This window comes from Pectinophora gossypiella, chromosome 19 (genome assembly GCF_024362695.1).
Source record: "Pectinophora gossypiella chromosome 19, ilPecGoss1.1, whole genome shotgun sequence".
Classification (NCBI taxonomy): domain Eukaryota; kingdom Metazoa; phylum Arthropoda; class Insecta; order Lepidoptera; family Gelechiidae; genus Pectinophora; species Pectinophora gossypiella.
This window is the reverse complement of record NC_065422.1, coordinates 4,601,633-4,627,741: the sequence shown is the minus strand read 5'-3', so window position 1 is coordinate 4,627,741 and position 26,109 is coordinate 4,601,633. Positions and strand designations below refer to the sequence as shown.

Below are 26,109 nucleotides of genomic sequence, written 5' to 3'. Positions count from 1 at the left end.
CTATCACTCAAAAAATATAAAAATAATAAAATATTTTTATTTCATCAAAACGCCATGCAATGCTTTTGAAATTACAAAATAAGTGAGTGGGCAATTTACAAAATAAATGTTACACCTGATGCCAAATAAGTAAGTAGTTACATTAAAATGTGTAAAGTAATTTAAATAAAATCCCAAAACTGTCGTTTTTGCTTTTTTCACAATTGAATAATTCTACCATACCAACAAATATGAATAGAATATAAAATAAAAAAAAACTAAAACCAAAAAGTTCTGTCAGAAGTGGGATTCGAACCCACGCCCTCAGAGAGGACCAGAACAGCTCATACCCGTTTGTACGGGCAAGGTAAACCTTGAGTCTGGCGCCTTAGACCGCTCGGCCATCCTGACAACTGAGCAGAGCGGCGAAATAAGCGTTCACGTTCAACGCGCGTGTTTATCAAAACTCACGATAGGTGGTGCTAGTGATAACTTCGTTCGAGATATGTTGCAAATTGCAATACTGAACTGAAATAAATTTGGACAGTACCTAATAGGTGCATTTTTAAGAGGTAGGTATTTTTATTAAAAAAATGTAGGTATATAGCAACATTAACAGAAAACAAAGGTTATTTTGCTCTTAAAATCTATCATTGCTCTTTATGATAATTCTCTTGTTTTTTGCCCAGAAGAGATTACCATACATACCTACATACATAAATAAACTCACGCCCGTAATCCCTAATGGAGTGGGCAGAGCCACAAGGAATCAAAGACAACTTGCAGCCACTGTTGATACGATGTCGTAAGCTGGATATGATAAACCTTGTGGTGATAAGGGATCAGCCTATTGCCCATAACATTAGTCCATCATGTTAGAGGACACACAGAAGAGATTACCAGTAAGGACTATTTATATTTATTTAATGTAGATATGTGATCTTATAATAATTATGAGAGCGCAATAAAAATAAAGTGTGTTGAATAATTATTGACACACAAATCTGAAAGCTACTGAACCAGGTCTCTCCTAATATCCTGGTGCCAGCTCCGTGTGCAGCGATCTTTATTGAAGATTTTAAACAAAATGCTCATGATCTACAAACCTAAAATCACAGCTAGTGAACCGAAAAAACGAATTAAGCCGTTACCCAATATTCAATTAAAAGATTACTTGAACACGTCATGCTCTGAAACAGCCGACTTGATATTATAACGTCCAAACTCAACTGACTTGTTGGTTTGGATTGATTAGATCATGTTTTTAGTGGAGTGCCCTTTTCTTCGGCGTTGCTGTGAGAGACATCTCTCTGTGCCAGTGCCGGAAAGGGGGTTCTAAATGGATTTTATTAATTTACATTTATTTTTAACACAATAAGAATTATTTTTTCATTTTAATAAATATAACTTTAAGTACATTTAGTTTTGATTTTAATAATTTTTTACTTTATTTCATTATTATTTTAAAATTTGATTGTAATAAATTTTAATTTTAAAGTGACATAATTGTATCTACGGGTGAAATAAATGCATTTTATTTTTATTTTTATTATTGCATCTTTGGAGTGTCGATTTATTATTTATATATTTATTCTGAATTAATCAATAAGTATTATATCTTCGAACGCCGGCGGCCGTTTCATTGCCGTTTAACGCTAGAGCCATGTTGGAGGCTCAATAATAACCTTGACACCAGGGTTGCTGAGGTTGGTAATCCACCTGACAACCCACACGATAGAAGAGAGATCTTAAAATAATGACAGTCCGTTAAAATATTAAAATTATCTAACACTTTCATAATCGATTTTATGAGTATCAGTTAATTATTTTATAATTTAATTCCAGTCGACATCGATTAAATCTAGCATTCAATCGATTATAATTAGGTAGTTATGGTCAATCAGTAGGTACTTAACTAATTGTAACTTACTTTACCTTGACTCGGAAACACTTTACTTATCTAATGAGGGACTTTTCAACTATGTTCCTCGAAAACAATACAGATGGCGCTGTGAAGATTTTCCTTCGTTTAATCTTGTAATTTCATGGATAACAGATTTTTGGGTATAAATGATGACCCTTTTTATTACACCCAGGCACAGTAATCTGGCTCGTTACAATCTGGGGGTCTTCAAGGCTACAGTGAATAGGCATTTGCTAGGTAAGCGTACTCCACCCTAGACCACATCGTCACTAAGAAGATTATGGACCAATTCGGACGATGGACTGGGGCAACACCAAAAATGGGAGAACTGTCAAAAAATCGAAGACTCTTTGCGAATATTGTCTGGAAACCACTAAAAATAATAGACCGGTTAAGGTTCCAATTTTTATTTCGCTATTCTTTTTTTTTTGACGTGACTTATTGTAGATTTGCCACAGATGGCATTATAACTACTTGGCCGGACAAATGGGGAGCGCTGAAGGCTCTCACCCGGATTTCGCTATTCGGAACCCTAAAAATAATATACATACAGACGAATTGAGAACCTCCTTTTTTGAAGTTGGTTAAAAAACTGACATAGCCCGCCTTTTGCCTACTTAAAAGATTACGTAATTACATAAAGATAATTATAATAATCAGGGGCAAGATAACCCGCGATCGATAGCAAAGTCACGCTACGTTTCGTGTCTAACGAAAAGGAACCTACCTACTGAAAAGAATACTCACTAAGATACGCTTAATTAATAGTAATTAAAAGATGTAACTTAGATACTAACGTCGGTCTGACCTCCTAGATCTAAGTCTATCTAGGTCAAACCAACCATACGTAATCAAGATTTCGAAAATAACTTATAATAATAATTTTCTTTATTAAAAGTCAATAATAGGACTCACAAACATTACATAATACATAAATTGAATTAAAATAAATATACAATATAAAATAAAAATGTAAAATAAAATAAAAATATAAAATTCCTATTTGCGTCCCGGTGCAAAGACCACCAGTGTTTAAAAAGTTATGCCCTACACTGGATTCGAAGCAGAAACCTTTAGGGTCGATGCCGCGCGTACAGGTTACTAGACCAATCAGCTCTACATAAACGCTCAAAAGCGCCTATCTACACAAGCCTATATACGTCCCACTGCAGGGCACAGACCTCCCCTCAATCTAGAGAGGGGGTACCTATGCTCCATATTACCAATTTAACTACCTTAAAAAATAAAAACGATTCTAAAATTGCAATTCAATTGTATTTATAGACGGTGCCTAAGGGCCTGTTCACACTAGTGATTTATCCTGAGATTATCGAGATCACGCCGCGATGTCGTCGCCGCGCTGTGAAATCGCTAGTGTGAACAGGCCTTAATTCACGTCGAATGTATTTTTTTTTTGATTGAAATTTGTTGAATCTGTTATTAAATGGTAGAAGAATTAATCAGTAACTTTGTAATTGGTACTACTGTAAAGAATCATTGCAGTAGCATCCGACAGATGGTGTCAAGATCATAAGAAATTGATCAATTTTATATACAGGGTGTTAGTGACAACGTAACGAAAACTTTCAGGGATGATTGACACCATCATTCTGAGTTCTGAGGCAGATCTGTTGCTTTAGTCCATCTGTTGTCTTCCCGTCTTCTCAAGTTTCCTGCCCATCTCCACTTAATATTATATTGATTGCTATAATCGTTTGCAAATTGGCTTAACCCCTGGTTGCATATGTTGTAGGCAACCGAATCCGGAATAATTTCTCGCTGGTGGGGCAACCAGTTCCCAGTGAGATAGGGTCCTAAATCCGCACTTTAAGTACTAACATCCATCTCAATAATTGCCATAATGCAATCACTTTAGATTCTCAAGTAACATAGTCTCATATCATTCGAAGATACCGCTCATAATTATTAATTGCAATGCAATTGATGCACTCAAGAGCATTGTATTTTAGGTCGAGAGAACACTCGAAACTTAAATTAGTACTAATTGAGACAACCATAAAATGTTTATTGCTTTATCGTTAAGTGTCTTAACTAAGACACTTCTGTCGCAAGCTTCTATAATTTTAGTTTGTAGCGTCCCATCATAGAGGTTAATATAGAATTTAGTGCTCAATAATAAATACAGGGTGTTAGGATCGGCCTCCGTGGTCCAGTGGATGAGCGTTGGGCTCACGATCCGGAGGTCCTGGGTTCGATTCCCGGTGGGGACATATCACAAAAATTACTTTGTGGTCCCTAGTTTGGTTAGGACGTAACAGGCTGATCACCTGTTTGTCCAAAAGTAAGACGATCCGTGCTTCGGAAGGCACGTTAAGCCGTTGGTCCCGGTTACTACTTACTGATGTAAGTACGTAGTCGTTATATGAGTCATGTCAGGGGCCTTTGGCGGCTCAATAGTAACCCTGACACCAGGGTTGATGAGGTTGGTAATTCACCTCGCAACCCACACGATAGAAGAAGAAGAGTGACATCGTAACGAATACTGAGGGGTATGATTCAGACCATGATTCTGAGTTGATATCAAGTGGAATTTTCAATCGGAAAATTTTGTGTATTTTTTTAATTATTTTCAGTTCCATACTTTTGCAACGAAATATGGTCTCAATCATCCCTGAAAGTTTTCGTTACGATGTCACAAATGCTCTGTATATTTATATTCACTGTTGTTTGCGAGTCGTGGTCGATTATCATACCTAATCGTTGTCAACCTGGATATAAGATCCCAGATGACCCTTTACACAGATATAGTTTAACATAAATGTACTCTGACGTCGTCAGGATCACCATTGAGCCGCCAAGGACTCCTGGACGGTTAAAATGGCCACATCGAAGCAATGCATCTAAGAATTTGCGCATATAAAAGTACCTAAGTGCGCAATGCAGCGGGCAATGGAGAGAGCTATGCTTGGTATTTCCCTGCTTGATCGAATCAGAAATGAGGAGATCCGCAGGAGAACTAAAGTCACCGACATAGCTCGGAGAATTGCAAAGCTGAAGTGGCAGTGGGCAGGACACATGGCGAGGAGAACCGATGGCCGCTGGGGCGGAAGGGTTCTGGAGTGGCGGCCGCGTGTCGAACGACGCTCAGTGGGTAGGCCCGCTACAAGGTGGACCGACGATCTGGTGAAGGTCGCAGGAAGCCGCTGGATGCGGGCAGCGCAGGACCGATCGTCGTGGAGATCCTTGGGGGAGGCCTATGCCCAGCAGTGGGCGTCGTACGGCTGATGATGAAGTGCGCAATGCAAATAGCAATATTGCTTTCTTAGATGAATTGCTTCGATGTGGCCATTTTAACCCCCTCATGTCCACACATATTCCCAAATCTCTTAGTTCCTGTCTTTGCTGCAGTTAAAACGATATTGTTACATCTTCAAGACTATTTATAAAGAGGGTGACAGCATACCAACTCACGCGTATTAGTTATACCGACAGCAAAATACTTTATCATTGTGTATTTATTATTTAGAAGCGCTGAGAACGAATCCCAACTTGTGCAAATTCTTGCTGATTATTTATAGAAATATCCTGAACAAATATTATTGAGCGCAGAACGTAAACTAAACGGGCAACGACTTCAGATTTGTTATAATGAATAGCGATTTCATATAATAGGTGTAATCTACGGTCACGAGCATTAATATGTATGTATACACTTTGGTACCATGTCCCATTAACTTTTTTGACACTAAATGTCAAATATGTTAGTAGTGCAACAGAGAATTATTTGGAACATTTAAAACTTTGTAATATATGTAACCACTTAGGTAACAAATAAAAATAATCAAAGAATTAAAATAAAAACAAGAAATTACATCATTTATTTTCCTAATCTTAGTACCTACTTACTTATAATTAATTAGTAGAATTTCTGATGTTTAAAAGAGTTGTTTTAGGGCTGATTTTTCAATAAACATTAAACATATACATTTATGAATGGAATCGAAAAAAAAGTATATAAATATTCAAATTTGGAACACTTTATTCTACGAATAGACGTTATCGATTATAGAGAAATCAGCCTAATAAATAAATAGCAACTTTAAATAATAAAATAGTAAAAACATTTTTGTGCTGACAGTACATGACATACGGCGGAATTAACGCTTTATTTTAGCATTTAGTTCCTAAATGGTTCTTCCAGCAAACATAACTCTATGTCCACGAGATGAATTGTTCAAAATTGTGTTTTTTATTTGTTGTAAGTTAACGTCTTCGAGGTCAGAAATCGGACCCTAAAGCTAAATGCACACAGAGTCGAGAAAGCGAATGTTTTTCTAGTAGCAAATGCAGTACATAATAATTTTGGCACTTACGTTATTTTTGTTTTTTCAGTTACGATATGTATGTATTTAGGTATGACAAATGGCCCCGATTCCTGCAGACATCGCCTAATTTTGTTTTAAGTTATATCCGTAATTTTCTTATCCGCGGAAAATGAAAATGGCGGATGGTTATCACTCGTCCGCTGTTAATTTTAAAATGAATGAATGAATGACACGGGCGAATAAAAACGCTGATACGCAACCCGTTACACGTGTACTATCAACTTCATTCTGCCGGGGATTTGACCAAATATAAAGTTTTGGGAGGGTTTTTTAAATTTCTGTCTAAAATTGACGTGTGTCCCATCAATTTTATGCCTGTCGATTACTGCTCTCTACTGCTTATCATCAAGGTCTGTATTGGACGATGCACTTACTAATCATAATTTTAATCATGAATCTTGAACCAATAGGTAATAAAATAATCAGCATCAATAAGTTCCTACAAATATCAATGTCAGGTATTAACATTAAAACTATAATACATATAAACAGCCTATATACGTCCCACTGCTGGGCACAGGCCTCCCCTCAATCAACTGGAAGGGGTATGAAGCATACTCCACCACGCTGCTCCACAGCGGGTTGATGGAGGTATTTTTACGGCTAATAGCCGGGACTCACGGCTTAACGTGCTTCCGAAGCACGGAATCAACATATTTTTTAAGACAATCAGGTGATTCAAGCCTGTAAAGTCCTTACCAAACATAGGACAGTCAACATTAAAACTATACTTAGACTTAATAAGCATAATACTTAGTTAACACAAGGACTGTTCGTTTTGTTCTCAGTTCATTGCTATAGCGACGCTGCGCCCGCGCTGCGTGGCTAATCGTTTGACTTACGTAGTATTATGCGGATCTAATTCAGTCATATTAGATACACTTGAATAATGCTCTGAATACATTGATATACGATAAACAATCTAAGTATGAATAGGTAGGTATATAAATTTGTCACATGACGTACGAAACTGAAGGTTTACGCGGTTATTATCATAATTAAAACACATAATACCGGGTTCCCGGGACCTCCCATTGGGAGTCTCATATCCCTGGTAAAAACCCGGTATTATGTGTTTTAATTACTGAAGCTATTACCATAGAGATTTTTTTGTTTTGGTTGCCCATACAGCCATGTCTTATGTATGTTTATAATGTCTTGATGATTAATAAAATGATGAAAGGTCAATATTTTATGTTTATTTTTATTTTTTTAAAGAACGTCTAGGGCCCTGTGCCGAGGTTTTTCTTGCAGCTTCTTTTCCCCGGCTATACAGGTTGTGAGAAGCTGCAGTAGTTTTAGGCGGATGAGACGTTCGTTATGTAAAAATTGACGATTCAAAGTGTAACTATGTTACCTACTGAATAAAGATATTTTTGAATTTGAATTTGTCAAGGCGATGAATGATGAAACCTAAGCCCCCACCCTCGGAGCAGACTCCTACTCCGAACCCCAAACGAATTACTTAACTCAAAAGTCCGCATAAACTTTCGAGTTATGAAGCGGCTTGTTGGCACGAAGCGAAAATAGATAGGTACACTTTGTTTATTGAATATTCCGATATAAGTAATAACACTATCGAGAATGTTTTCTGACTAACTTAATGCGATCATTAACCATAGTGGCAGTGGGCATAGTAGCGTCCGGCACGCGCCAGTCCGTCCTAACACGGTCCTAGCAAGGTCCTAGTATGATACGGTGTAGTGGGCACAGACCTTTCTGAATACGACTACTAAGATCTAGAAATGCGATTCTCTGAATCGACTGCACAGTGGACCCGTGAGAAACATCAGTAGCAGTTGTTTACAAAACACAGGTAGATGTGCTAGCGCAGAAATCGTGCGAAATCCGAGGAAACGATCAAGTTTCGTGTTGTTACACCGAAATGTCTTTGTTTTCAATCACGGATCTCGGAAACTGATTCGATTTCTGCAGAAATTCTTGGAACACTGTGCGGAAAACTGGAGAACTTCAATGAGGTACTTTCCAGGCTACGTTCTCCAAAAAAAAAAGATGGCGCTGTAGAAATAGACCTTCGATTAGCCTTCTAATTTCATGGATAACAGACATATGCATTTTTTATCTTTGTCTTTGGATAGGTAGGTATATATTATGACCCTTGTTATTACACAACACATCTTCCACCCATTATTATTCTGGACATCATAAAGAGAAGCAATATACGTAGCAACATAATTCTATATATAACGTGATGCAAATATCAAGTAACAATTATTTTTATATATCCTTCTGCCATCACGTTGCATTTTGGAATAATTATGTAACCAGGGTTGCGTTTCCAACAAAATGTATGCTGTTGTATAAACGCACGCTACGGTTGCTCATCCAACAAGACACCAGGGTGCTTAGCCAAGGTGACATGTCAATCCCTTAATATTTTTATTACGGGTGAAAACCTCAACGGTTGCAGAGGCGAAGATGGGAGCCATCGGTACGGCAATGCAGGACGGAAGCGGCAAGTCACAGGGACTGTAACCTGGAACCTAACGGAGGGTAGCAGTAACTGTCAGTACTATTCAGTGGCGGAGGACAGGAGTCCTAGTATGGCTTTGTAATAGACTACTCTGGGCGCCATCCCACTCGCATCAGACAGAGTACTCCGGGGCGGAAGGCAAGAGAGAGACCACTGCCCTATTTTTCCCTAAAAAAGTAGCATGGAGAATGCTGCACCGACAAGAGCGTGGCTTTTAAATTGATGATGATGCACTATCGATTGTTACCCGTTGAGAACCCTCAGCGCTCCCCATTTTTCCGGCCAAGTAGTAAATGCCATTTGCGGCAAATCTACAATAAGTCACATCAAAAAATCTGTCGATTGCCATAATCGTTTGCAGCTTGGCTGCCAATTTACTGTAAAGTGTCGACTGCATATTGTTGTGGGAGGCGCGACCGTGCTTCGTTCTTTTTTTAGACCTTACATGAAAATTCTGAGCATGTGGCATGCATGTAGCAATAAAAAGCTTTTCTTAAAATTCTATGTTATCTAGTAAATGTGTATTGTTCCCATGAAACAACGGTATTACATGCCCTATATGGTGTAGACAAACGAGTGCCAATGATATCTATGACTGGTGTGGCAGTAAATGGAGAACGTAATCAGTGTTATGATCAGTGATTGGGATAGGTTCGAGGTTAATGACCCTGAATGTTGTGGTTAATGTGGATATGACCGAAGAGGAGAGGAGGCCTACATCAAAAGCTGGATAGATGACCACAATGATGATGATGATTATACATCAATGAATAGAACAGCCTTCGTGGTCTAGTGGTTAGAGCGTTTAGCTTACGATCTGGAGGTCCGGGTTCGATTCCCGATGGCGACATTGTCGAAATCACTTTGTGAGACTGTCCTTTGTTTGGTAAGGACTTTACAGGCTTGAATCACCTGATTGTTTGAAAAAATAAGTTGATTCCGTGCTTCGGAGGGCACGTTAAGCCGTGGGTCCCGGGTATTAGCCGTAAAAATACCCCCACAAACCCGCAGTGGAGCAGCGTGGTGGAGTATGCTCCATACCCCCTCCGGTTGATTGAGGGGAGGCCTGTGCCCAGCAGTGGGACGGATGTAGGCTATTTATGTTTATGAGTAGAATAAATGGAATTGACGTGACTTTTGGTTAATTTGCGTTGAACTTATAGGTAGGTAGGAAGGTACCTATACTTTCTTTCTGTTTTCTACTGCCTATCATCAAGGTCTGTATTGGCCGCTGTACAGTATGAATTTTGAACCAATAGGTAATAAAATAATCTTTATTTCCTTTAACAAAGATAACTTACAAAATAAACATAACTAAAGTGGCGATATAGTAACTGTAGTGCATTTTAAGACTCGGTATAAGAGAGTAAGCTTTGCGTAGTCATTTGTCTATTAGTCGTATTTTGCCCCCCGAGAGGCTAAAAATGCCATATTCAAGCAATTCATTTAAAAAGCAATATTGCTATTTGACATTAGTTGGCATTGCACACTTATTTTTATAGGGCAAATGTCAAATAGCATTATTGCGTTTTGGATGAATTTCGATGTGGCCTTTTTAACCTCCGATTGCGGCTCCAGTATTGCAGCTCTATGTCCCCAGCAGTCACAGGTCATTGCCCTAAACAATAGCTTGATCGTCGATATCCTGGACTAATTCTCTCACACAAAGTACTTACTTGACAAACACGTAAGAACACGTACACCCATATTCTATCTGAATTTATCATATGCCACCACCGGGACCCTTTTTTCACATAAAGTTGTTTGTCCTATTTTAATTAGGCATAACCGGTTAGGCATATTTTTTTAGTCATAATCGTCTTTTGGCATAATGGTTACTTGTCATACTGTTTTACTTAGCATAACGCTTGTTAAGCCTAATGATGTTTGCCCTATTCTTGTAGGTTTATCACATTAAATTTGGATACCATAGTGTAATAGTAGGTTAGGGTGCGGCGGGATGGCCCTTGGGTATGAATTTATGCTTAAAGTGTTTATGCTTTATTATATTATGTGTAAATAGTTATGCCTAATGCATTTTATGCGTAACGATTATTAGGAATAGTAAATTTATGCTATGCAAATTTATGACAAAATTTTATGCAACAAAATAGGGAACCGCCACCACTCCTTCTTTGCGATCGATATAAAATTTTGATCCAGCTCTTGTCAAGTCGAGACCGTGTCCTAGGGCCTGTTTCATAAAACTTACAATTGTAAACGACAATTTGGTGTTCATTACGTAGCTAATATGAAACTGCAAAATATTCGTGATCACACACTTCGCAATGTACATCAAATTGTCATAGTAATTTACAATTGTAAGTTTTATTAAACAGGCCCCTGACCGTGCCCTGTCCGTGAAATTCAACTTAATATGGCTTACGTAACGTTTTTAAAAGATGTTTCCCATTCAATCAACGCATTCTAAATAATATTAGATTCTAGGTATTATACTTAAATGTTGGTATTGGAATCTGTTTGGTGTTTGAATTTGTTTTGTATCGTGCATACTGATAAGATAATTAGTTTATAAACATTTTTTTTTATGAGGAGGAAGCAAGTGTAGTGTGTCAGGATCGAAGAAAATGTAATTCTATAGTATCTGCTTACCCCGGTGGGAAATAGGCGTGAGTTTATGTATGTATGTATTTTTAAAGTGTTCATGAATAATTAAAAATGGAAAAGATGAATAAATTACGTATCCTTCCAAATTTGAATCTCTGTTTTTCTAAATTCAAATAAGTATACTGTTTCCATTGTACTTCAACCCATCTCTTTAGCAGCTAATAAAAGGCCAAATGTCATGTGTTTGTTTCTAGATGATAGTGTGAAGTTAGGTCATATAATGTCCTGGTTCTGGTGTTCTAATTTAGATAGTGGTTATCTAAGACTCAGTTGTAGAGAGGAATAATGTGCTTACGATACGACCGTTACCTATTCGCGCTTATTACGCGGAATAAATAAAATTCGTAAATAAGTAAATAGAAATAAATAAACTGTTATATTATTATTATTTGTTTTTAATAATTAATCAGCATTTTTATGAGAAACTCCGTGGTCTCTGCCCACCCCAATGCGAAAAAGTTGTGATCTTATGATCTTATGTAGGTATTTGTATGAGATAAAAAGAGCCAAAAGGAATCAGACGACAACTACAATAATACAAGTTCCGGTTGATTGAGGGAAATGTAAGACAATACAATACAATACAAATATACATTATTGCACCAAAATAAAAAGAAATAATTACAAAAAGTCTCTTAACTAAGTACAAGGCAAATGGCGGCCTTATCGCTTAAAGCGATTTCTTCCAGACAACCATAAGGTGAGGGAAAAATGTAAAAAAAAACTAAGACAAACTAGACAAGACTAGTAAGACTATGTGTGTGTGTGTGTGTGTGTGTGTGTATGTGTGTGTGTTGCTATTTAGCAATAAGGCCGCCTATTGTACTTATGTTTTTATTCGTATGTTTATGTCCTTTGTATATGTCGTTGTGCAATAAAGTATTATTGATTGATTGACTATGTATGGAAGACAAATATCAGAATTTCATAATTTGTTTGCCTTAAGAAACTACCCTAATATGACCTATGTGTCGGCAGTCGCTCTCGCCGCGACGCCTATCACGCTGCCACGCTACAGGTAAGTTGTTGTGTCGTTGAACTTTATTTATCGTTTCCAATCGTTAAACGCAACAAGACACCGTCATAAATAATCACAAACGGTTGAATTACATCACAACAACATCAGAAATCGTTAATCAACCAAGGTCATTTATTTGATTAAATACACGGTCATAAGATACGTTTAATCTTGAAATGCATCAGTCACAGTATACTTACGACGGTTATAAATGACGTATGACGGTTACCAATGCGAACGTCATTAGGTGACGTAAGTACTTACTGGTTTCGTCAGATGTGACGTCATTGATTTTTTTTTGGAGGAGCTCGGTGGCTCAGGGGTTCACGCGCTCGGTCTGCGATTGTTGAAGTTAAGCAACTTTCGCAAAGGCCGGTCATAGGATGGGTGACCACAAAAAAAAAGTTTTCATCTCGAGTTCCTCCGTGCTTCGGAAGGCACGTTAAGCCGTTGGTCCCGGCTGCATTAGCAGTCGTTAATAACCATCAATCCGCACTGGGCCCGCGTGATGGTTTAAGGCCCGTTCTCCCTATCCATCCATAGGGAGGGCCCGTGCCCCAGCAGTGGGGACGTTAATGGGCTGATGATGATGATGTTTTTTTTTTATTAGCTTTAAAGTAGTACCTACCTGTAGACTTAACACGTTGATGGTCAGTTTTTTACCATGTTTTGACAAAAGTATTTGGAGACCGTTCTGTCGGCCTAAGTATCGATCAGTAAATTCACAGTGACACAAATGGCTATAGCTGTGGATGACTGTGTTATTAGACAGTGCTAACCGTTCTGTCACTACTGCAAAAAACACAACGTGCTTAGCCGTTCTGTCAGATTTAGTAAGTACAACGGTTATGATGGATTGTGTAACGGCCTCGGTGGTCCGGAGGTCCCGGGTTCGAAACCCTGTGGGGTAATATCTCAAAAATTACGTTGTGATCCCTAGTTTGGTTAGGACATTACAGGCTGATCACTTGATTGTTCAAAAGTAAGATGGTCCTTGCTTCGGAAGGCACATTAAGCCGTTGGTCCCGGTTACTACTTACTGATGTAAGTAAGTAGTCGTTACATGAATCATGTCAGGGGCCTTTGGCGGCTCAATAGTTACCCTGACACCAGGGTTGATGAGGTTGGTAATCCACCTCACGAGAGAAGATGATGGGTTGTTAAGGTTGATATATGCACCTCTCAACCCACACGATAAAAGAAGACTCTTCTGGTTTGGTAGGACACCACATTCGCAACAAAATGCAGTTGACTTGGCTGTTTGAGTTGGTGTTTATGTGTTGAGGTAGCGTTTATACAACTGCATACATTTTGTTGCGCGACAGTGGTTGCGCCACGGTGGTGTCCTAGTGAGATATGGCCCTGACTGTCTAACATTATCACTAATCTGTCATTAACTACCTATACCGTTGAGAAGATATTTTGACCCCGTCTCAATTTTTTTGCACGCTATTCTTGACTTTGACCTGACTTTGTCTTTATCTTGAAAAACCCAACCTTTGTTCATTTTTTAAAAACTTCATTCCTCGCGTATTAAAGGCAATCATGCGATTTAAGGTCTGTGCTCACTATACCTTATCTTACTAGGACCGAGTCAGGCACGGACCGGCGCGCGCCGGACGCTTCTATGCCGACCAAAATGTTCTCGCCGGGAATTGGCTACTGACCATGACCATGATTCTGAGTTAATATCAAGTGGAATTTTCCGTCGCAAAATTCCTCTTTTTTAGTATTTTTTTTTTACTTACGTATTTTCAATTCTATACTTTTGCGATGGAAAAATTACACTTGATATTAACTCAGAATAATAAGCTGAATCATCCCCCTTAGTTTTTGTGACGATGTCACTTACACCCCGTACAAGTATTATGTATTCAAGTAGCCATACAAGTAGGTATGAGTTATGAATCATCCTTCAAAGTTTTCGTTACGATGTCACTAACGGACGGATACGGTCCGGATGAGATACCTACGGTGTAGTGGACACAGGCCTTTATAAAAAGTATAATTTATAGCATAAAATGTTATAAAATCATCTTCAGAATAAATTATTCATGAATTTAATCCTACCTGACACCTAGCACGACAAGTCAAACCTGTATAGAGTACAGACGCTCAAGATAAAATTATCGCAGATCATTTGAATTGCAGATTGCGGTCAAAGATGCTATTAGAACTAAAAATAAGCAATCATAGATTGATTAGCCGTGGTAGCTCAGTTGGAAGAATGCTTGACTCTTACTGTGAGGTCGTAGGTTCGAACCCGAGCACGGACCTAATGTTTGGATCATAAATGATTATCACGTGTTTTGCGGTGATGGAAAACATCATTAGGAAACCCACATGCTCGAAAAATGCATTTTCGGAGATATGTGACCTAACCTGTATTGGGCTGGTTTTCCCTTCGCAGACAGGTGAGACAGGCTAGACAGACAGTCGCTTCTGGAAAAAACCGGACCTGTCAAATTTTCAGGTTAGGTAAGCGGACCCTGTGGAAAACTGGATAATGATAGGGAGATGATGATAAGTTGGAAGTTGGAAAGTCAAGCAGTCGCTTGTATAAAAAACTGGACCTGTGAAATCAACTTCTATGGTAAAGATAAATGGAATTGACTCATAGAGCAATACGGACCTCCGCATTGAATTTTTATTAGGCACTTTACAAGATAAGAGGAAAACTTAATTATATTCAAATTCAAAAATTCCTTCCGCGTCCGTTATCAAAAGTAAAACAGAGAAAGAAAAAAAAGTGCATTAAAAAATGTTCATGTATGAGTACTTAAATTAAAATAAGTACCTATTTTTTATTTATAAGTATTGTTTGTTATTAGCAATTTAGACTGACTATTGAAGAGTAGGAACCTACGAATAAATAATATATTTATTATATTTATTATTATATTATATATATTATATTATTATATTTATTAATAAATAATATATTTATTATATTTATTCGTAATAAATAATATATTTATTCGTAGGTAGGAACTCAAAGATATTCTGTACTCACGAAAATTATTATTATTATGTCTAAATTCATTTCCTCTTTTAGTTATCTTATTAAGTATGTGTTTTATTTTTACTTTTTTTTGTATACCCTAGCATGCATGCAATAATTTTTTGGTGAATTCTAAATTGGCTTCTGTACTACCTAAAGTGTGGTATATTTAAAAAAAATATATATTTATTCAACAGGGATAGACTATGTTACCTTATGACAGTCCTATACCACCGTGTGCAACAGTGCCCACCTAATTTGTCTGCCTCATTTTGTCATTGTTATTAAGTATATACATTATACATATAATATCGGATATCGGCTCTCATTATTGTATAATATGTATTTTGATTTGTCAAACTTTTTAATTGGCTGTATAAGTATGTAATCTTAAGTTGTTAATATAGTTTTATGCTGTAAAGTTTGCAATAAATGATAAAATAAAATAAAATAAATAAAATACGTTTTTATCCCTGTCACTGACAATTCTCATAAACGTTTACGACTTGGCTAAGGCCCCAGTTGTATTTATTACCTATTTACTGCTAACTACAATAGTTTTACTATAACCTTTGGAATTTGGTTTAACTCCGGTCGGCGTACAAAAGTCAAGGCTGCCAATAAATTATTAGTGTCAAGAACATTATTTATTGTCATTGAACAAGTGTGTATTTCTTTCTTATGGAAATTTGAACACCATGAAGTTTAAGATTAAAGTTATTAAAACTGCAATCGCAAGGTTAAACCGATTTCCACGCTAACTTTATGTCACAGCAAATAATTAGAAGAGCCTTTATCAAAATATTGGTAGACACACTGTTGCAACCTTAAAAGGCTCCGTCAAATAGACGTAACATAAGCCCAACATCCTGTAGTCTTAAAAAACGTTGTACCGGGTTGATAGCCTTCAGGGCTCCCCATTTGGCCGGCCAAGTATTTAATGCCATCTGCGGCAAATCTACAATAAGTCACGGCCTGAGGGTGCCTAGTTGGGCGCGAACCTCGGTTCAGGGCGTCGTCTGAGGGGAAAAATATTTGAAAGAATTAATCGACTCTAGTGGGTTGATAGCGATAAGCGCTGATAGAGGGAAATCGTCGACCACGCCGGCGGGGTCGGTATCGGGGTCCTGGGGAGACATGTGCTCAACAGTGGGTTCTATATACTTAAATATTGATTTATGATGCGGGTGTAAGTGGTAGATTTAGAAGAGGAAGGCCTAGGCGTATACGCCGCGATCAGATCTAGACCTGGCCTCTTTAAAGAAAGGCCAGGTCAAGAGTTATCTAAACCGGCGAACATGCATGAAGTCTCTAATGAGACTGGAGGAAGCGAGAGTGGTGTGTCAGAATCGTAGTAAGTGGATTTTCCTGGTCTCTGCTTACCCTGATAAGAAGTAGGCGTGCTCCTGTGTACCTACTTATGTATGAATTATCGCAGCCTGCCCTTAACTGTTAAGGCGCAAAGATGGTGCTGAGTAGATCTAACCTTTGGATCCAGATCTCCATCCCATAAATATCATAATGAACAAAGACGGCCTTTGCATGTTCACGATTTACCATATCATGCGCTTGCGCACCCGAAACTAATCAGCTTTATGTCTGGCGTATTAGAGTATGAATTGCTTTGTGTTATGTTTTAAATAGTTACTATGGTATATTGTCTGTGGTCTTGACATTTAGTATTGTTTTGTTACTATTTTGTGATGTTATTTCATTAAATGTGGTATACATTATAATGGAATTGTTTGTGACCAAGTCATGCTACCGTAGATATTATATTTAAACTGTAGCAATACTGATATATAGTTTTATTATAGTCTATTACTAGTTTTAGTGACCTTGAACGAGTTCTATTTTTTAAATTGCTTCCAGTCAAGAAGTCTTCAGCCGCTTCAGCCGCTTGCCAGCTGCTTGTCTTCCCGGGCATGTCGTAAAAACCGACAGAGGGATTGCGTTCTCTAACATGATGGACTAATGTTATGGGCGATAGGCTGATCCCTTATCACCATAACGTTCATCATATCCATCTTAGGACTTCGTATCAACAGTGGCTGCAAGTTGTCTTTGATTACTTGTGGCTCTGCCCACCCCATTTGGGATTACGGGCGTGAGTTTATGTATGTATGTATGCAAGAAGTCTTACCATAATCGAGATAGGCAAAAATAAAATCTTCAAAAATAAAAAAATTACAACCGTTTAAAAAAAATACAAAATGTGTGCGTCAATAAATTCAGTGACTCTATAAATCCGCCTTTTATTCTACGTTGCCTTCTTCAAGCTCATTTAAAGTCGTAAGACCGAATGTCCCTTTAAAATCCAAACCCCATTGTTTAACTATTGTCTCTGGAAATCTCGGCCTTATGAGACTATTAATTTAATTAGGCATGCAGGGCACAGGAACTAGGTGTTAAATTTATCGTACAGCACTCTCCGCCACATTCTGACGTACCTACAATAATAGTTTCCAATTTCCAACTAGTCAAATCAGTTACTTTTTACTAAACACGTATTTTTTTTGACGTGACTTATTTTAGATTTGCCGCAGATGGCATTAACTACTTGGCCGGACAAAATACTAAACATCAAAACACGAAATTACTATGGAATTTGTATGAAAAAGCAACCTGGGCCGTCAAAGAAAACGTGACAAAATTCTTTATTAAAGTTCATAAATAAGTTAAATTTATCTTTGACCTAGGAAACTACACCCAATTATGGTACCTATTAGATTAGGCTAGTTTCCAACTAGTCAAATCAGTTACTTTTTACTAAACGTCAAAACACGAAATTACTATGGAATTTGTATGAAAAAGCACACTGTGACGTCATAGAAAAACGTGATAAAATGTCGGACTTATTAAATAATACGTTTTCCTTGAATAAAATTCATAAGTTACTTAAATAGAAATAATAAAATTATTTTCGTTAGTTTTAGATCTGCCTTTATTAATTAGTCAGAAATTCTGAAATGGATCGTGTACTAACACCTCTATAATACTTACTACCTCTATACCTCTTACTACCTCTATAATACTTAGTTGGAAAATATTTAACGATCTACTATAAACCGGCATGCTTCTATGAATCGATTGATGAATGAAGGAAGCAAGAGAAGTGCGTCAGGATTGAAGCAAATATGGAATTCCATAGTCTCTGCTTACCATGAACGTTGATATATTTTATTGCGCTTGTATGCAAGACTAATTATATTCAAAACACAAAGGCCGCATTCGCCACAAGTCGACTTACATAGATTTTGACACCGTGAGTGATTGCCGACAGCCAAAACAAAAGACGACCTTGAGTGCATTTGCTCCCGTTACATATAAATTACATAACACAGTTGCAGGTCTAGTTTTTGCCATGTATTAAAGAATAATAATGCGTGTAGAACGGTAACTCTTCGCCCCGCACCAATTCGTATCGGGCGCCGAGCTAAATTTACCTCACCCCCTCTGGGTCTTACTTTAGTCTAAACGGCCGTAAACCGCTAAGGAGTAAGGGGCGCGCATGCTCTATCTGTCTCGCACTTGCGTCGTAAGATGGCATATGGAATATAAAGTTACTTTTGCATTAATAGTATTATCTACTAGTACGGTCACGAGCATTAATATGTGTACACTTTGGTACCATGTCACATTACATTTTAAGTAAGTAAGTGTCATTAAGTGTCAAATATATTAGTGCGACAAGGTTCTAAAGTGGGTATATGATATTGCTCATGACTGAAAATCCAAACATTTAAATCCTTAAATATTGGATCCGTTCATCTAAAAAATACATATCGTCACTGGAAAGGCAAAATTACGTAAGCGCCCAAATTATCATAAAATAGCAGTGCATGTTATGATAATTATGTATTGTTAGATGTAGAAAATGAAGAAATAAATAAGGTTCATCTTACGTGGACGTCGTCCAAATTGGATAAATGGGTAAAAAGTTATGAAAAATACTTTAAACGGCTTTTTCTCGAAACAGCCTCTTGGCGATTAAGTAATTTTACTTGAAGATCCAACGCTAAAATATGCTCAACAATACTCAACAACTCATGGCAATCCAAAACAAAATTAAAAAAAACCGTCTCCAACACGCGAAAATCTGAGCAGTTGACGATTTTCTGCACAGCTTGTGAATTCTGCCGCATCAGTGTTGATAAATTATGCCACATTTGAAAGCAAGGCCTATACTGATTTCCTCTTCGCTGTTTGTCTAAACTTGGCTGCCAGGAATTGGTTTGTTTATCCGACCAGTTTACATAACACTGTGCGTTCTGTCATTCTGTTGGATCCTGTACTATTTGGACTTGCTAATGGAATCTTGTGATTGCTATCATTGCTTCTAGACTTCTTTGTTGGATATAACACATCTTCTTCGTTAGGACATTACAGGCTGATCACCTGATTGTCCGGAAGTAAGATGTTCCGTGCTTCGGAAGGCACGTTAAGCCATTGGTCCCGGTTACCACTTAATGATGTAAGTAAGTAGTCGTTACATGAGCCATGTCCGGGGCCTTTGGCGGCTCAATAGTAACCCTGACACCAGGGTTGATGAGGCTGGTATTCCACCTCACAACCCACACGATAAGAAGAAGATTATGCTTATTTTTACTCGTCCTTACATTCCTGGCTTGTAAGGAATTTGGTTTCATCATCAGTCTATTCATGCTACAACATTCTTCCAACACATTAACTGTACTTAGTTTACTTACTTTTTTCTTTTCTTTGACTTTTTATCTTCGATTCCACGAACTTTGTTAACAATGAAGAAGTCACTTGTATTCAACACATGCATAGATAAATCAAATCTAATCAAAAAAGTTGTCAAAAGACAGTCGTGCAAGCATTTTTGTTTTTAATTACACTTTAACAACCGCCGTGGTCTAGTGATTAGAGTGTTAGGCTCACGATCTGGAGGTCCGAGTTCGATTCCCGATGGGGACATTGTCGAAATCACTTTGTGAGACTGTCCTTTGTTTGGTAAGGACTTTTCAGACTTGAATCACCTGATTGTCCGAAAAAGTAAGATGATTCCGTGATTCGGAGGGCACCTTAAGCCGTTGGTCCCGGCTATTAGCCGTAAAAACGCCTCCACCAACCCGCATTGGAGCAGCGTAGTAGAGTATGCTCCATACCCCCTCCGGTTGATTGAGGGGAGGCCTGTGCCCAGCAGTGGGACGTATCTAGGATGTTTATGTTATGTTTATGTAATTACACTTTATGCCGTATCGTTTAAATACGTTTCCCATAGCGTCATAAGCATCACGCTTGTATCCCCAAAGAGGTGGGCAGAGGAGTATTTAGTAAGACACCCACTGCTCATCAGTTACGTTTAAGTCCCATGTTATTATGGGGGTGAGTCTATTGCCATTAACCGGGCACAAAACTTGGAAACCACGTGATATCAAGAGAGTAGTTTCCAACTAGTCAAATCAGTCACTTTTACTAAATGTCGGAATACAAAATTTTGTCCGGCCAAGTAGTTAATGCCATCTGCGACAAATCTACAATAAGTCATGTCAAAAAAAAGAAAAAAAAGGAATACGATATTTACTATGGAATATTGGAATTTGTATGAAAAAGCAACCTATAACGTCTTAGGAAAACGTAACAATATGTCGCACTATTATTACATTTTTCTTTACTAAAATTACAAATAGAAAAAACAAAACGTTTTTTGTCACCTTTAGATCTGTCTTTATTTATTAATCAGAATTTCATAATTTATCTTTGACATAGGAAACTACCCAATTTATCTACAATCCAAACATGAATTCAATCAAACTCACAAAGCCTGATTGCGTTGTCTCTACTCCACCTATTATTAAATTGAATCCATTCAATTAGATAAATAAAAAGAACTGAACTTAAGCTTCGGGTTCAAGTCGAAGTCACTAAGAAAAACATGTTTAATTGTAACATAAAATACTTATGACAAATAATCGCACAAGTTAATATTTAATTTCCATCAAACAATAGTGGAATCCACTAGACGTGAGACAGTTGATATTTTCTCATGCCTGCTCCAATTCCACAGAGCAATGTCAGGTCGCACCACAAAAACTGCGGGTTTTACTTCATAGACTGAGAATTATAATAGCATTTTACCCACGATCCGTTTGTGGCTTACCAGGGCAATATTGCGACACGATGCAGGTGCGATTCAAAAGCGGTAGCGGTTTTGGCTTGAACTTGAGAAGCTTGGAATTGACTGGTTATCAAAAACATACAGGGCATTACTGACATCGTAACGAAAACTTTGAGGGCTGATTCAGACCATGATTCTCAGTTGATATCAAGTGGAATGTTCCGTCGTAAAAGTATGGAAATGAAAATAATTAAAAACAAAACAAAAAAAAAATGAAATTTCCGACAGGAAATTCCACTTGATATCAACTCAGAATCATAGTCTGTATCATCCCCCTCAGTATTCGTTACGGTGTCACTAACACTCATAACTACTTGTATGAACCTGTATGAACTTGGACGGGGTGTAAGTGACATCGTAACGAATACTGAGAGGGATGATATAATATCAAGTGGAATTTTCATCGCAAAAGTATAGAATTGAAAATATAAAAAAAAACTAAAAAAAATAATTAATTTTGCGACGGAAAATTCCACTTGATATTAACTCAGAATCATGGTGTGAATCGCACATCATAACGAAATTAATGACGTCCCTTACTGGATTAATCTCGAGCTAAGGATGAGGCGCCTTCGAAACCGATTTTAAGCTGAGTTCAAGGTCTTCTTTGAGGTCGCGTCAACTGAGAACGGAGTCGAGAGAACATCTTAGAATATGAGTGTCATTCGAATAAAGAGTCGACAACCCAAGTACGAGACCATAGGGTATACTATAAGGAGCGGGTAGAGCAGGAAGAGTCAGTTCTGTTTCTAAAGCAGAGCAAGAAGAAGAAGTGAAAGTAAAGAAGAAGTGGAAGAAGGACAGTGTTTTAAGCAGTGTTAAGTGCAGTGTTAAGTGCAGTATTAAGCGCAGTGTTAGTGCAGTGCTAGTGTCGTGTTTCGTGCAGTGTTCGAGTGTCGCGTAAAGTGAAGTGACGGTGACGGAGTTATACCGCGAAGCCGTGTGCGGAAGCTGCACCGTGTGTATAGTGAATAAATTCTCCTTCCAATCCCGAAACCCACTTCCGTAACAGTATAGGAGTCGCCGTCGCCGGACACGGCTTGGATGAGGATGATGATGATGATGATGATTAAGTCACTCGGAGTACATATCTTAAACCGCTTCGCAACGGGATCGATTTCAACGCGTGTCCTTTCACTGTCTAGTTGCTCAATATTTTGGAGCCGAAGGCATTATTTTGCTAATACCAAAGAACAATGAGTTTTCCTAACATACAGGGTGTTAGAGACATCGAAACTTTGAGGGATGATTCAGACCATGAGAAGTGGAATTTACCGTCGCAAAATTCATGATTGTTTTTAAAAACAGGTAAAAAACGAAGTGACCAAGGCCTTGTAATGCGCTAAATGTTTGTTCATTCTTAATTCTTAATTCGAAAATGGTCGAAAAGTCATGATCGCTACAACAGCAGCTAATATTGAGGAAAATTTAAGAGTCGCATAAGGCAAATAAGTATAAATTAAAGATGTGTTACTCCAAAACTATTACTATTACCGAGTTCTGAAGATTTGAAGAGCCGTGATAGGCCAGTTGGTAGGATGCTTGCCACTCATTTTGAGGTCGCATGTTCGAATCCAGCACAGGCTAAACCAGGTCGTTTTTCACAGGGTACGCTTACCTAACCTGGAGACTTGAAAGGTATGGTTTTTTACAGAAGCGACCTCGACGTCTGACCTTTCAACCCGCGAAGGGATAACCAGCCCACAACCCATATCCATACAAAAATCTGGTGAACTTCTGGTTTGGCGATTGTCGTGGCTATTACACCACTTTTCGAAATATATCGTAATCAAAGTATAGGCAAATATAACCTTGATCTGGCGCACATAAATAAGTAAAGCAATATGTTCTATCTAGATATGTTATAAATTGATCACCATAATTCTTTAACGAATTAAAATGCTATTTTGAAGGTTAAAACGTGACCGTTATGTGATTAAGTGCATGTCTATTTAGTATAATATTATGAATAAATTCCGTGCACGATTTTATATTTAGACTTTTATTTAACATAAGTATATTATTTAGATCATGTGTATTGGGGTTCTGTTGTCAAAATGGCATGAAAACTCCCCCCGATGTCTTTAGTCAATTTCTGAAAGGTTAGTTAAGTTGCAAACGATAGTGGAAATGATAAAAATGTTTAGGATTGATATAAGGTGACATGTTATAACCATCTATCGTTAGTTTTGCGAATCTTTTGCAACTCGGCTAAGGTCCCGGACCTTTGAGGGCCTAGTGAAGAAGCATTCGCTTATCGAAAAGCTTATTAGCCGAACAAAATGTTGCTCGAGTGAAAATATACGGGATTGACTCAAGTGAATCATATGACATTTTCATGCTCTGATCAGTTTCTGCCTTGTCGTTATGGCAAGACAAAACTTTCCTCAGTGAACGGACTTTATTATAGATAAGTGTAATAGATATAAATAATTATCAAAAGTTTAGTGCAGCTTGAAAATTACAGTTGATTTGATCTATACATGGTGTTAGTAACATCGTAACGAAAACTTTGAGGGATGATTCAAACCATAATTCTAAATTTATATCAAATGGAAATTTCCATGAAATTTTCGACAGGAAATTATACTTGATATTAACTCAAAATCATGGTCTGTCAATCACCCCCTTCAGTGTTCTGTACGATGTCACTAACACCTGTATAGACTCGCATTAATAGTTATTGTAAAACTCAAGTCAGAGAATGATAAAGGCTAAAGCCAAAGCCTAAAAAGAGAAAGACTAAAGAAAAAAAAGCTAATGCCAATTTCAAACTTTTTTTATTTAATTAGTACAATTATTACAATTGCATTTTATTTGTATCTAATACCCACGCGAGCGAAGCAGCAAACAATAGCAAAAAAATGGTACGGAACCTTCACCTTGGAATACCTAGAACTATTCAAAACTCTAAAGAATAGCAAATAATCCCGAAATGTCGAAACCACTCCATTATGTTACCAGAACAATAATGTTCTGCTTGCTAATTATGAAAAGACAATTAAACTTTAAATGGTCTAAGACACCATTTCGAGGTTTTGACCACATTACGACAGCCACTAATTGTATTATCACAGGAAAGCGGCGAAGCAGAACGAAGTATGTCTACATTTAAGACGAATTATGTTGTTTTTTATTGCCTTTTTGGTCTAGTGATTGAGTCACTGGCCTGCGGGTATACAGTGTCTGAGGTTTGAGGCCCTGGAGGGCAATGTATTCCAAATAACAAGATTATTACATACTAACGAGTTAAATTGATAAACTACTACTTTTGAAGTCAGTTAAAAATTAAGTTTCAATTATGCTGGAAAACCTAATTAAACCTGATGAGAGTCAAGCGTTCTACCAACTGGGCTATCACAACTACCAACTGATAAAACCTATACACGATTTATTATAATTTATAAAATGTAAATGTCTGCCAATTGAAATGGAATTGCTTCATCAAATTCACTTCATTTGTCATCCAATTGCGGTTATTTGTAATCAATCGAGTGTGGCAACACTGTGTTATGTCAATGTAATTTACCTACGGAATTACCCGCTTATTGTGAAGTGTGAAGTAATCTGCTGTTCAAATAGTGACAGCTATTTGTTTTGTTTTTGTTTATAAGTAACTTTACACTTCACTAAAAGGTCACTTTACTAAACAGCCTATATACGTCCCAGTACTGAACACAGGCCACCCCTCAATCAAGCGGAGGGGTTTGTTTATGAAATCATTTAAAATTAATTGTACAAATTTTTGGTTTTTCATTGGTGTATAGCTGTGTATAGGGACCTTTTCCATTGTTTTTTTATTAAGTTGTATGTAAACTAATCAACTTCCAATAGTGCCATAAATGATCTGGTAACTCTCGCTATTTACTCACTTAGCACAGGCTTCGCCTAGTATGGGAGCATGGTCTAGTTTTTTTTAATCATGCCATGTGTTTTTATTTCAATAAAAAATATGTTATATAAAATTGAACACTTTGGTCAGGATCCGCAAGAATATTAAGAAGAAAAATTGGTTATTTTTTTTTGTTCTGAACAAAAAAGCATAAGCAGAGAAGTTAAAGTTAATTTATATAGAGTGGACGCAATCTTTCAATTATTATTTTTTACATTTTACCTCACCTTATGGTTGCCTGGAAGAAATCGCTTTAAGCGATAAGGCCGCCATTTGCCATGTACTTAATTAAGAGACTTTTTGTATTTATTTATTTTTAGTTTGGTGCAATAAAGTGTATTTGTATTGTATTGTATTGTATTGTATTGTATTGTATTGTATTGTATTGTATTGTATTGTATTGTAGTGGACACTGATTTGCACTTTGCTATTGTCAATAAACACACAAATTATTTTAGCAGAACTGTGAATGTGGTCACTCGGATCAAACCCTATCTCACATAGTGAACAAGTGCACCGGTTCCCAGGTGGCATAGCCGAGCTGCATTGTCCACACACACACAAAGAGAAACACTTACACACACATGTTTCATTCATCTATATTTTTATAATATAAGTTCGTTGCACAAACTTATAAGTTATTATTAGCTCACGGATGAATTCTGCCTCCTAAAATACAGGT

At 37.4% G+C, this 26,109-nt stretch overlaps 1 protein-coding gene and 1 non-coding gene across 3 annotated transcripts in view; both read right to left on the bottom strand.

Annotated features, from left to right (window-relative positions):
* The window catches only part of LOC126375536 (torso-like protein), a 53,823-nt gene that overhangs the window by 8,687 nt on the left and 19,027 nt on the right, over window positions 1–26,109 (bottom strand). The window lies entirely within an intron of this gene.
* Trnal-caa (transfer RNA leucine (anticodon CAA)) lies at window positions 275–390 on the bottom strand. The gene is made up of 2 exons: window positions 353–390; window positions 275–319 (listed from the first exon to the last, which is right to left on the bottom strand). It is a non-coding gene; the product is annotated as a tRNA-Leu (tRNA).